The 14,030-nt window shown below is 44.3% G+C and overlaps 1 long non-coding RNA gene across 1 annotated transcript; it reads left to right on the forward strand.

The window, feature by feature from the left end:
* Positions 1-460: 460 nt before the first annotated feature.
* On the forward strand, positions 461-13,217 carry LOC129493457 (uncharacterized). The gene is made up of 3 exons (XR_008661135.2): positions 461-532; positions 11,840-11,933; positions 13,115-13,217. It is a non-coding gene; the product is annotated as an uncharacterized lncRNA (long non-coding RNA).
* The last annotated feature ends 813 nt before the right edge of the window (positions 13,218-14,030 follow it).

A 14,030-nucleotide genomic window follows, 5' to 3' on the forward strand; every position in this document is an offset into this window, starting at 1 on the left:
GTGACTTTTATCCCTCCCGCAGGAGAGGGTTCAGACTGGGGAGCAGGGGAGAGAATGGCTTGCTGGAAGGAAAAAGCTGCCTCCAGCCTCTTGGCTCAGAAAGAAACCCTATCCTCTTCCATTTGCTGCTTCTCTGTGGGATTCCAAGAGAGAGCTGGCTTGAGACCCCAAGCCTTGGTGGGATGATGACCTGATGGCTGCCCAGGGGCAGGAAGAAGTGGGCAAGGGGGGTTGGGGTCAAGTGCAGGGAGAGGAGGGAGGCAGGGACACTTGGAAGGGAAAAGCGGGGAGCAGGATAGAGGGGAACCGGTGGTGACAGCATAGGACAATTGTCAAGAGCAGATGGAAAGGTGTCTGGGACAGTAGGGGGCAGGGAGCTAGGGGGCTGAAGGAGGCCTCGTGGTGCTGAGTTCCATGCAGAAGAGCTGTTGCCATGGTGACACGGAGAGCCAGATCGATGCTTGGCGTTGGATGAAGCTCTCAGTCACTGCCAGCTCCCTCCCCCTCCTCTCTCCTCTGAAGTGAAGAGTGTGTAAGTGTGGGGGAGGCTGGGGAGGGGTCATTCCTCTCTCCCCAGAGCCTCCTGGAGTGATGACAGAGGTCTCCCCATCCTCCCAGATCATGGGCCTTGGCGGGGGGTAAGATGGGAGCCTTCTGCCACCTCCAGACCCTTTGACTTGTAAGAAATGGGACAAGGAGGGAGAATAGGGATCCCCGGAGACCCCAGGAAACCTCCCAGCTGTTGTCACTAGGGCTCAAGCGTACAGGAGCCAAGTGTCACCTCCCTCCCCTCCGTCATGCAGAGATCTGCAAAGGGGGTGCAAGGTGTGAGTTCATTCCTTTCTATGTCCCCTCTTCATGATGTGAAAAACTGCAGCAGGGAATAGATTTTCTCTGAGATTCCTTTCAGCTCTGAAAGCAATGATTTTTTTTTTTCCTGTTAGCCTTATGATGGGGGCCACTCTTCTGGAATGACTGCAGGGCCATGACCCCATGGAATCTCTTCCTGCCTCAATACAGCTCTCCCCACTGGCCAGCCGAAAAGCCCAGAATTCTATTCGAGAGTCATTTCTTTGAGCTTTGTATAAAAACGCAAATACTCTCGGGGCAGGACAGTGTGTTAACATAATACCCAGGTGACAGGCCAGAGGCTATGGACTTCTGAGACCAGAGTTAAAATGCTGAGCCCTCTACTGACTCACTCTTTGATCCTGGCAAGCTATGCAACTTCTCTGGGCCTTAGTTTCCTCCTTTGAAAGGTAGGGTTTGGAAGACTATTATTACAAGGGGACATTGTGGGTATTAAATGAGATAACAAATATATATATATTTAAAAGCATAAATCATTATGTAAATATTACAAATTATCATTAGTCATACCCGAGTGAATCTGACCATTAGCTCTGATAGGGAAGGGGTTTTCCTGATCACAAAGAGATGGGAATAAGCCCTAAGCACCTACTGGGTGCTGGGCAATTTACTAATATATCCCATTGGATATCCTCAATAACGCTTGTAGGCATAGTATCCCCAATTTCCAGATAAAGAAACAAAGTCTCAGAGAGGTTAAATACATTGCCAAGGTCACAGTAAAGGTTGGGAACCAGGCTAGTATTCAAACCCAAGTCTCTCTGACTCCAAAATCTTCATTGCAAGTACAGTCGTAGAGCAGTCTCCCGTCCAAGGAGGGCCAGGTGTGGGACCATCTTGGCATGAGATGTGAGAGGTCTGGGTGAGGGAGCAGTGGGGAGCAGACTGGTGAAAAATGGAAAATCAATTTTGTCCCCCTCCACTGTGGGAGTCCCAGAAGGAGAATTTCTCAGTGAGTCCAAGTTCAAGCAGACACATCAAGGGTAAATAGATGTGAGCCGTGAGCCATTGATTTCAGCTAATGAGGGAAGAAAGGAAAGAAGGGAAGAAGGAAGGAAGGGAAGAAGGAAGGGAGGGAAAACAGTGAACAAGAAATCCTGAGACCAGGTGCGGTGGCTCACGCCTGTAATCCCAGCACTTTGGGAGGCTGAGGCGGGCGGATCACGAGGTCAAGAGATAGAGACCATCCTGGCCAACATGGTGAAACCCTGTGTCTACTAAAAATTCAAAAATTAGCTGGTCGTGGTGGGATGCGCCTGTAGTCCCAGCTACTGGGGAGGCTGAGGCAGGAGAATGGCATGAACCTGGGAGGTGGAGCTTACAGCGAGCCGAGATCCTGCTACTGCACTCCAGCTTGGCGACAGAGTGAGCGAGACTCCGTCTCAAAAAAAAAAAGAAATCCTGGCTCCACTGTAATGAACCTCTCCTTTCTCTAGTGCAAGGGCCACAGGATTTCCCCAAAAGGTCCTACCTTGACAATCTAGAGATGCCCCACCCAGTCAACCCCAACTTCCCTTAAAGTCCGGCCTCCTTGGGGACTGCAGGGTGGAAGGCGCATGCATTTCAGATCAAAGCAAGAAGTTGAAACAGAGAGTGGGGCTTTTCTAGAGGGGAGAAAGAAAGCATCCTCACTCTGAAAAAAGGAGGGAGGGACCAGAATGAACCACACAGGTGCCCCAAGCACCCCAGAGATTCCAAGAAACTCAAAGCTGCTAAATGCCTGGCAGCAGCTCCTGAGCTTCCAGCCTGGAGCCAGCACAGCGTGTGGGAGGCTGTGGGTGCAAGCTGGCCCTGCAGAGAGGAAGAAGGGGGCTTCGGGGAGAGGGCTGGCACCAAGGAGAAGGCAACAAGCTCTGCTAACAGCACTGTGGATGCCAGCCTTCTGCTGTCTGCTTTAGTTTGAAATTGAGTAAGTTTTTTTAAAAGGAGTACATTTTGGTCTTATTTTGAAAACGAAATTTGCCTGCACATGGTGGCAAACTTGCCTGTTAAGAGAAATCTTGGGTTCTTCTGTGGGTCCAGCCCCTTGTTAGCCGTTCAACCCCCCAGGTATTAGCGTCTCCATCGGAAAACTGGGCATGGGGACATCTACGTTAGAGGATGGTTGCAGGGATTAAATGAGATGATGTGTGAACACTAGCTTAAAGCGAAGTCTGTTTTACAACTCTGATGTGCAAAGGGGCTACAAGGATTTCTTTTAGAATCCTTGGGTCCAGCTGGGCATGGTGGCTCACACCTATGAAACCAGCACTTTTGGAGGCGGAGGCGGGCAGATCACCTGGGGTCAGGAGTTCGAGACCAGCCTGGCCAACATGGCAAAACTCCGTCTCTAAAAAAACTACAAGAATTAGCTGGTTCTGGTGTCGTGTTCCTGTAATCCCAACTGCTTGGGAAGCAGAGGCACGAGAATCACTCGAACCTGGAACCCAGGAGGCAGAGGTTGCAGTGAGCCAAGATCATGCTACTGCACTCCAGTCTGGGTGATAGGCAAGACTCCATCTCAAAATAATAATAATAATAATAATAATAATAATAATAATAATAATGATGATGTTTCTGAGGAGCCTAAGCAGCCGGACACATCAGGATTGCTTGAGCCCAGGAGTTTAAAACTAGCTTGGACAACATAGCAAGACCCCATCTCTAAAAAAAAAAAAAAAAATTAGCTGGGCATGGCGGTGCATACCTGTAGACCCAGCTGATTAGGAGGCCGAGGCAGGAGGATCCCTTGAGCCTTGAGCCCAGGAGTTTGAGGTTGCAGCGACCTACGATAGCACCACTGCACTCCAGCCTGGATGACAGAGCGAGATCCTGTCTCAAAAAAAGAAGGACATCGCTGAGGTTGTGGCGAAGAGACTGTGCAAGGCGATGGGGGTAGACATGATGTCCTGCAAGAACAGAACAGAGCATTTCCTTTCCACAGGGTGGCATACCATTAGCCCCATTTTATAGATGAGGGGACTAACACTTAGAGAGAAGTCTGTAAAGTCTATACTTGGCCAAGTTTACCTGGTCACCAAATTCCACCAAGTTTTAGAACCAGAACGCAAGTCCAAGTGTTTCTGCTTCCGAAGCCCAGGCCTTTTCCACCCTGTCCTCAGAGATAGCAGCACTTGAAGGCAGGTGGCCCTGGGTGCCAGTTCTGCCTTCGCCACCTTAGGCAAGGGATTTCATCTCCCTGAGCCTCAGTTTCCTCATCTGTAAAGTGAAGATTCTATAAGCTTATATACAGAAGGGAGCCTAGTAATTTCAGGTGCACAAGGGTGTTTTGGGAAGACACTGTTCTGAGAACCTGGAATGCCGGCTCCAGTCTTGCCTCTGCCTTACTTTGCTGTGCGACCCTAGACAAGTCACAGCTTCTCTGGGATTTAGACCATTAGAATTCTCAAGGAAATGAAACACATAAATGTGTGTTCTGGAGGTTCTGATTTAGTTGGTCTGGGACTAGGCCTATACACTGGATTCTTTTAAGTCTTCCAGGTGCTTTGATTATGCCACCAATTGAGATGACAACAGCGATCCTGAGTGATCCCTGAACCAGCAACATGGCATCACCTAGACACTTCTGAGAAATTCAACATCTTAGCCCCCACCCAGTCTTCTGCATGGACCTATAGAATTAGAGATTTAGGGGGTAGATGGACCCAGTAATCTGTTTTTACAAGCTCCTCTCATGATTCTTCTTTTTTTTCCAGACAGTCTTGCTCTGTTGCCCAGGCTGGAGTGCAGTGGCGCGATCTCGGCTCACTACAACCCAATCAAGCGATTGTCCTGCCTCAGCCTCCTGAGTAGTTGAGATTACAGGCACCTGCCACTATGCCCAGTTAAATTTTGTATTTTTAGTAGAGACGGGATTTCTTCATGTTGATCAGGCTGGTCTCGAACTCCTGACCTCAGATGATCCACCCGCCTGGGCAAAGTGCTGGGATTACAGGCATGAGCCACTGTGCCAGGCCAAGATCCTATACTTTTAAAGTGCATCAGAGGAGCAAGATGAAAGAACCAGGTAAGAGCAGGAAAAAGTGTGGATAAAATTGAGAAAAAAAGTGGGATGGGAGAAGAGGCCCCCAAAATCGAGGGATGACCTCAGCCTTGCCCCTGGGTAGATTGGCACTGCAGGCTATGAAATCAGCTGAAAAATTTCAAAGGTCCCCAAGGACATGCTTCTCAAAGTGGGGCATGCAGTGGGAGTGGTTGAAGCCACAGAAAAAGGATGGTACATCTTCCTGGAAAGTCAATTTACTGGAAAATGTTTTAGGGGGAAAAAAAGTTAAATTATTTCATCAATGAGTAATAGAAAACACGACTGTTAGATTAAAGCAAACAGATATATTATGACACAGAATACCACCTGCTTATACACTGATAAAATAAAAGGAAAGCCTCAAAGACATTTGATATTTGTAGTTGGGAGTTTTGGACGGAAGCCTCAGACCCCAGGGTGGGCCAGTTCCCTCTTCCTTGCCCTTTGGACAACCTCAGTGGAAAACACAACTATTAATGAATGAATTAATGGATTGACTGATCCATCGATTGATTGGTTAGACAAATGGCTGAGTCTCTACCTTGTGCCAAATGCTATACTAGACACCAAGGATATACTACTAACAAAAGTAGGCCGAGTTTCTGCACCGGACAAGCTTAGAGTGTAATAGAGCCCAAACATTAATCCAATTATCCCACAAATAGCTACCTAATTACAAACTGTGATAAGCATTCTGAACTAAACACAAAGGGAGGTCTAAGAACATGTGATAGGGGACTACACCTAGAGTGATGTCAGGACAGGCTTCTCGAGGAAGTGACATTTGAACTCTGACCTGAAGACACATGCACACTTCACTTCTGTGAAGACACAAAACAGAGGCGCTGTTCCAGGGGTGGGCATCTGAAGCTGCCTGCCAAGTCTTGGCTCATGCTGGCTTCTCTGCCTGGAATGCCTGGATTCTCTTTCTCCTGTATCTATTTAACTGCTCCCGAGGGCCCACATCAACCTTAGCCCCCTCCAGGAAACACTTCCTGACCTGCACTGCCCACTTTCACCTCTCCATCCTCTGAATTTCCATGGTTCATTCTTCCAACACCTACCTAATTCCTGGCATTTGAGTTCCACCTCCATTATGTTTCATATCTAGATAACAGCAACACTAAAGTTGACTTAATCGTGTTCTTCCATTTTTATTTATAGAAATGCATTTTAAAGGAAACTTTTATTCAACATTATAGGGAAGCCATCAATAAGTAATGCCATAAATATGCCATAGATAAAAGGTAACTATTAAAATAAGTGACTCTCCTTTTTTTTATAAAGGAAGACGGGCAAGAGTTCCAAGCGTTTTAAAGGCACATCAGCACTTACTGAGACTTTCTCCTTGACACATCACAAAGACTGAAGGAAATATGAGAGGGGAAGGTGTTGTCACTCTGTGATTTGCTGTGATTTTCCATGGAGCTCCCAAAATAACTTCCTGTTCCACTAATGGTACATAGCATTGTATTTTTTGTTGTTGCGTGTACGTTTCATGCTTTATTTTGTTTTCAAGAGAATATATGGGCTCTCTAACCAAAGTGTAAAATCCTCAAGGACAAAGGCTCCCTCACATGCCCTATAGCACCTACAGCAAGCGCTCAAATGTTTCTTGTTTGAGAGGAAATTGTTTTGACTTGCCATGACCCACAAGTGCTGAGATTTGTTGAGTCCTTAATCTCTTCCGTGAACTGTGCTAAATGCCTTACACGTGTTTCTTCATTCCATTCTCACCACAATAACACTCGAGTCAGACATGGCATTATCATTTCAATTCTGCAGAAGAAGAAACTGAGGTTCAAGAGAGGCAAGGGAAAAGATTTTGTTAAGGTTGTGCAGGAAGTAGAGGCAGGGCTGAGCCTGGAATCCAGATCCTGCCCTGAAATGCTCATGGTCACTGCAGCCAGCTAATCTGATCACGTGGACACAGAGGAGCTTATTTAGACTTGAATCACAGACTTTTAAAAAATTTTAATTTTTGCAGGTACATAGTAGGTGTATTTATGGGGTACCTGAGATATTTTGACACAGGCATGCGTGCAATGCATAGTAAGCACATCATGGAGAATGGGGTATTCATCTCCTTAAGTATTTATCCTTTGAGTTACAAACAATCCAATTACACTCTTGTCGGTATTTTTAAATGTACAATTAAGTTATTATTGACTGTAGTCACGCTGTTTTGCTATCAAATAGTAGGTCTTATTCATTCTTTCTATTTTTTGTACCCATTAACCCTCTCCCTTGCCTCTCACCTGCCCTGTTCACTATCCTTCCCCTCTGGTTACATCCTTCTACTCTCTATGTCCATGAGTTCAATTGTTTTGATTTTTAGATGCCACAAATAAGTGAGAACATAGGAAGTTTGCCTTTCAGTCCTTGGCTTATTTCACTTCACATGATGATCTCTGATTCCATCCATGTTGTTGCAAGTGGCAGGATCTTGTTCTTTTTCATGGCTGAATAGTACTCCATTGTGTATATGTACCACATTTTCTTTATCCATTCATCTGTTGATGGACACCTGTGTTGCTTCCAAATGTTGGCTATTGTGAATCGTGCTGCAATAAACATGGGAGTGCAGATATCTCTTTGACATACTGATTTTCTTTCTTTCGGGTATATGCCCAGCAGTGGGATTGCTGGATCATATGGTAGCTCTACTTTTAGTTTTTTGAGGAACCTCCAAAGTGTTCTCCATAGTGGTTGTACTAATTTACATTCTCGCCATCAGTGTACAAGGGTTCCCGTTTCTCCACATCCTCACCAGCATTTGCCATTGCCTGTCTTTTGGTTATAAGCCATTTTAACTGGAGTGAGATAATATCTTCTTGCAGGTTTGATTTGCATTTCTATGGTGATCAGTGATGTTGAGCACATTCTCATATGCCTGTTTGCCATTTGTATGTCTTCTTCTGAGAAATGTCTATTCAAATCTTTTGGCACTTTTGAAAATCAGATTATTAGTTGTTTTTTTCCTATAGAGTTTTTTGAGCTCCTGATATAGCCTGGTTATTAATCCCTTTTTAGATGGATAGTTTGCAAATATTTTCTCTCAATGTGGGTCATCTCTTCACTTTGTTAATTGTTTCCTCCACTGTGCAGAAGCCTTTCACCTTGATGTGATCCCATTTGTCCATTTTTTTGCTTTGGTTGGCTGTGCTTATGGGGTATTGCTCAAGAAATTTTTGCCTAGAGTAATGTCCTGGAGAGTTTCCCCAATGTTTTCTTGTAGGAGTTTCATAGTTTGAGATCTTAGATTTAAGTCTTTAATCCACTTTGATTTGAGTTTTTAAATAATCATAGGCTTTATTCTAATCAACAGTGCCCACTTTTACAGAAGAGTTTCATCCTATAGGATTCTAATGAAAATGAAATGAGAGCATGGATATGAAAAGTGGAGGAAAGAAAGAAATAATGCCAAGCACCCAGACAACCTCAGTCAAGTCCATCAGAAAGCATGCCTCCACTGTGGAGGTCTTTTGCAACACCCCATTGCCTGCCACATGGGTCTAAGACGCTCAACTTGCATGCACCACCACGATGATTGTCACCATCTATATTACCTGTACTCTTATTAATATTAAACAATTGGACTTTATTTTGATGCATTTATATGATTCCAAATGCAGAAGGAATACATAGCAAAACCTCTCCCATCTAACCTGTCCACCAGGTCCCCTTTCCAGAGACAACCACCAATGTCCATGTCTTGCTTGTTAATTCAGAGAAAGTCTATTTATATGTAAGCAAACACAAACTCACACACACACTTTTTTTTTTTTTTTTTTGAGACAGAGTCTCTCTCTGTTACCCAGGCTGGAGTGTAGTTGCGATCATAGCTCATTGCATCCTGGCTTCCTGGGCTCAGGCAATCCTCCCACCTCAGCCTCCTGAGTAGCTAGGACTACAGGTGCATACCACCATGCCCAACTAATTAAAAAAAAAATGTAGAAAAAGAGTCTTGATATGTTGCCCAGGCTGGTCTTAAATTCCTGGCCTCAAGCAATTCTCCCACCTTTGCCTCCCAAAGTGCTGAAATTATAGATGTGAGCCAGTGCTTGGCTGACACACACTCTTTTCAAACACAAATGGGAACATAACAGATATAATGTTCGCCAATTGCTTTTATAACTTAACATTATATCTTAGAGCTTGTTCTATATTAGAATATAAAAAGCTTCTTCATTTTTTTAAAGCTGCTTTGAATTCACTTGTCCCATTCTTCAACCAGTCCCCAACTGATGGGCATTGAGGTGGTTACCAATCTTTTGAATGTCACAAACAATGCAGCATGAATAATCTCCCAATTGTAACACGAATGTTGCAACATCTTTCTTTCAACAGTTTTGAAAAAAAAAATAATTTCTCTCATCCTAGGCAGTATCTATGAAATCACAGGTTAGGTGGACTAATTATATATTTTTTTAATTCATGTTAAGATAAATAGATAAGTAACCCATAACTATCTAAATAATAGTGTCTGCCTGTGTATCACCTATAATCAGTTTGCTTAGCCCCTGGGTCATGCATCTACTATTTAGAAAACACTGGCCTCTTGGATGTGTTCCAAACTCCTTGGCCAGGCACACAAGGCACACAAGGCCCTTCAGGGTCTTCCCCTGACCTCCGTCTCCAAACTTATTTCTCAGACATTCTATACTCCAGCCTTGTTGATAATATGCAGTGTTAGCTTCGTGCCAAACTTGATCATTCCCAATGTCTTTGCACGTGCTGTTCCCCTGCCTGTCTCCTGTAAAACGCTTGTTCTCTCTTCAAGTCACAGTTCAAGTTCTCCCTCTCCAGGAAGCCCTCTCTGCCTTCTTCATCGAGACCCCACATCCACACACAAGTGCATGCTTCTACCATAGCAATTAGTATAGCTAATTGCATACATATAGCTAGTGTGGCAGAGTGGTTAAGAGAGCAGCATCTGGAATTGGGTTGCCTTGGTTCAAATTCCAACTCTACTACTTACCAGCTGCCTGACACTGGCCAAATTGTTTAATCTCTTGGGGCCTCAATTCTCCCACCTGTAAAATGACGGAAAAATTGATAACTTCTACCTTATAGTTACTATAAGAATCAAAACATGTGTTTAGCAGAATGCCTGGCACGGAGCAAATGATTAATAAATGTTCATTATAGCCACTATCTTGACATCTCTGTTTCCTCCACTAGGCTATAAATTCTTGTGAGCTTCTCAGCTCTTTATTTACAAATCCTGTCGGTCTTATCTCCAAAATAGATGTCATTTCTGAGCACATCTCCCTTCGTCCATTAGCACCATTCTAGTGCGAGTCACCATCTTGTCCCACCCAGACATCAGCCTTCTAACCACTTGCATGCACCATCTCAATCCCCTTTGATCTGTGTTTTCTGCATTCAGAGTGATCCTTTCAAACAGAAGTCAGCTTAAGTCTCATCTTGCTGTGAACTTCCAGTGTTTTCTCATCATTCTTAAAATAAAGCCCAAAGTCCTTACAATGACATACAAGGCTCTTGTGATCTGGCCCCTGCCTCCCTCTCTGCCCTCAGGCTTCCTCTCCTCCAGCCACACTGGCCTCCCTGCTATTCCTCAGACACATGGAACAAGTCCCCATCTCAGAGCTTTGCACTGGCCATTCCCTCTTTCTGCTCTTCTCCCAAATACTTACACAGCTTTCTCAGTTCCTTCAGTCTGCTTCACAAGTGCCACCTCCTTAGGCCCTCCCCACTCCATCCCAAATGACCATCACTATCACTCTCTAGTCCTTCTCTATACAAAACACACATGGCTTCCTAATATGATGTTTATATCTGTCTTTCTGCTCCATTAAAATGTATGCTCCATCAGGACAGGGACTTTATTCATGACTGTATCCCCAGTCCCCAAGCCTGTGCCTAGCACATAGTAGGTGCTCATTAAATATTTGCTGCATGGAGAAATGAATGACTGCAGTGCCAAGCATAGGGCTGGGTACATTTGTGAGGCTTAGTAAATGTTTGGGGAAGAATGGAAAGAGGGAGGGAGAGAAGAATGAAGGAAGGAAGAAGGGAAAGGAGGAGAGAAGGAAATTGAGAGCCTTTTTAGTTGTTATGTCTTTTTATTAAGGTATAACTTACACACTATAAAATGTACCTATTGTAATTGTACGGTTCATTTAGTTTTAGCAAATTTCTACAGCTGTGCAACCATCACCACAATCCAGTTTTAGAACACATCTATCATCTCCCAAATTTCTTCTTGCCTATCTGCTGTTAATTCATAGCTCTAATCCCAATGTCCTCTGATCAGCTTCCTGACTCTTTAATTTTGCCTTTTCTAGAAATTTCACATAAATAGAACCACACACTGTATCTTTTCTAGCTCGCTTTTCCCATGATGTTTCATATGGTTTGTTGTTTGTTTTGTTTTGTTTCAAGGTTCATTCATGTCATTGCATGTATCATAGCTTGTTCCTTTGAATTGCTGAGTAGAATTCCATTGTGTGGATATACCACATTTTGTTTATCCATTTGCCATTTGATGGGTGTTTCTACTGTTTCCAGTTCTTTTTTGGCTATGATGAAGAATTTTGCCATGATTTTATGTACAAGTTTTGGTGTGGACATATGTTCTCAAATCTCTAGGGTAGACACCTAGGAGCGGAATTGCTGAGTCATACCAGATGTGCATGAGGATTTTGATGTCCTAAGGCACAGCTTTCTTTTGGTGTCCCCACCGACGCCTGCAATGCTCCAAACGCTGTAGAGGAAAATGCCTGTGAAACTCAGTTTGAGCTGCAAGCTCAGCTCCAAGTCCTAAGTGTGTGGCCAATTCATTATGCTTGTGTTTGAAGTCCATTTGTAGCTGTGTTTGATGTATTGTCTGCAGGGAGACAGTGAAATTTGCCAGCCTTCAGACAAACAACTGAGCCTAATTTTTCACCCAATGATTCTGAAGAAGTTTCTTCTTGGCAGAGGCTTGAGCAAGGCACAGTTGATGAAATTGATTGTGGCAAGATCATGTGAGAAGAGGAACACATTCTTTACTACTGAAAGATGCACATAAAAGGTGAGTAGCCATCAGGAAGTGAACAGAATCATGAGGAAATTTGCTGGCCCCTGGGAGATTTGGGCCCCTTTAAGTGTTCTCCGCCTCTTGTCACCTTCCCAACAGCAGAGGCCTTGAAACCTGGCCTTCAGCACCCAAGATCTCAGATCCTGCCGGGTGCATCCTAACAAATCCTTCCTTCAGGTTTTAAACTTCATTACAATGATGAAGATTATCAGGAGTTGGTGCTTGTTTGGGCTACAGGTAGTATTTGCAGAAAGCTTCCAGGCTTTCACCTCCTGCCTTGCCACCCACACTCCACTTTGCTTTGATTTCAAAGACTTCACCCAGTGAGAGATCTGACCTTCAGGTGAAAACCTCAGGGGATGGACTCTCTTGGTCCTTTTCCTATCCTAACCCATGAGAAAATGAAATGCTTACTGCAGCTCTCCTAGAAATCTTTTGTAGCATAAAATCAGTATTGGTCCTAGGATATAATTTTGGCTTCAAAAGCCAATCTCTGATGTTTGCAATTGAACAATGCCCATTTGAAGGAGGAAAAAAAAAAAAAGCAGACTGAATGCAGGGCTTCTCAGAGATTTGGGTAAATAAATATTCTCTCTGATAGGCTCTAGCCTCTCTGCAAAGAAAAAGGACACTGAGAAAATGATCGGTCAAGTGGGCAGATTTTGCAGGAGTTTTTGTTGTTTGTTTGAGGTAACAAGGGTTCTATCTGAGAAAAAGGCTTCATGGCTAGGGTCTGAGCCCTGAGGAGAGGGATGCTGAAGAGTGTCTGTGAGACTTGAGGGGCTCTGACAATACAGCTCTGGGGGCTCTGGGACAAAGTGGGGCACATGCAGGCGGAGAGCAGCATTTGAGTCATTTTGGCACAGCCTGCAGTGTGGCTTCTGCTCAGGAATGACAGTGGGAATGCAGCATTATCCAGTAGGACCAGACTGCAGGCTCTGGGCCAAATGGCCTGATTCAAATCCTGGCTCTGCTTCTTCTAATCAACTTAGGGCAAGTTACTTCACGTGTCTGCCCCTTGGTTTTCTCATCTGTAAAATGGGTATATTAATAGTGATTACCTCCTAAGCTTACTATGAGGGATAAATGAATTATTACATGGAGGGTGCTTTTATGGGCATAGAGAAAGGATCTGCTAAGTGCTGGCTCATTCTGATGTTGTTGCTGTGTTGCAGATTGCCAGCTTTGAGCAGTACCCATTGACACCACCCTTGACTTAACACATTTGTCAAGATGGCTCCAGCGGGAGCTGGTGAGACATAGCCACTGAAGAGGGACTTGGAGTATACACACTCTGAAAGGACTATCTGGGAGTTTATGTGAAACTCTATGGGTGAGAATTTGCCTAGTGCAGGGAGAGCCCAAAGACCTTCATTACACAGATGAGATGCCAGTCAGTGAAATAGGTATTGCCACTATTAGTATAACCTCCTCAGACTCTCAGCTTCAGGGGACTTGAGAAAATACATTACCCCCAAAGAGGCTGAGGGAAACATAATCAAAGAAAATAGTTGAATAGTTTGGCAGCTGAGAGCATAGTCATCTGTACTCCCTGGGTTCAAATCCCAAATCTGCCAGTTCAAATCCCAGATCCGCCTAACTGTGTTTGGGGCAAGTTAATTAAATTCCTCTGTGCCTCCGTTTCCCCTACTACAAAATGGAAATAAAAATAATAGCCCATATTTCATAAAGTTGTTGTTGGGCTTTAAAGACATCATTAAAATAAAGCACTTAACATGGCACAGTAGCCAACGAATATTAGCAATCATAATTTTTTTCATGTAATCCAAAGGGGAAAATGACAGACACAGCCACAATGCCTTCTTGTTAAAGGAAATAGCAGTGTCCTGCCAGTGGAGTAGAGAGTCCTCTTGTTAACCAAAGACAAATTTCACAAACTCACTCCACCCACACTGGTCTCTTTTCAGCTCCTAGAACCTGCCAGGTTATTACCAATTTGGGTGATCTTGCACATGCTATTTCATCTTCCAAGAATTCTTTTCCTTCTGCTCCTCCTATGGCCAGCTCCTTCGAGGGTCTGCTCAATGTCAACTCCACAGACCATCTTCCTTGCCCATGGGTGTTGATATG

Source organism: Symphalangus syndactylus, chromosome 11, assembly GCF_028878055.3.
Source record: "Symphalangus syndactylus isolate Jambi chromosome 11, NHGRI_mSymSyn1-v2.1_pri, whole genome shotgun sequence".
Taxonomy (NCBI): domain Eukaryota; kingdom Metazoa; phylum Chordata; class Mammalia; order Primates; family Hylobatidae; genus Symphalangus; species Symphalangus syndactylus.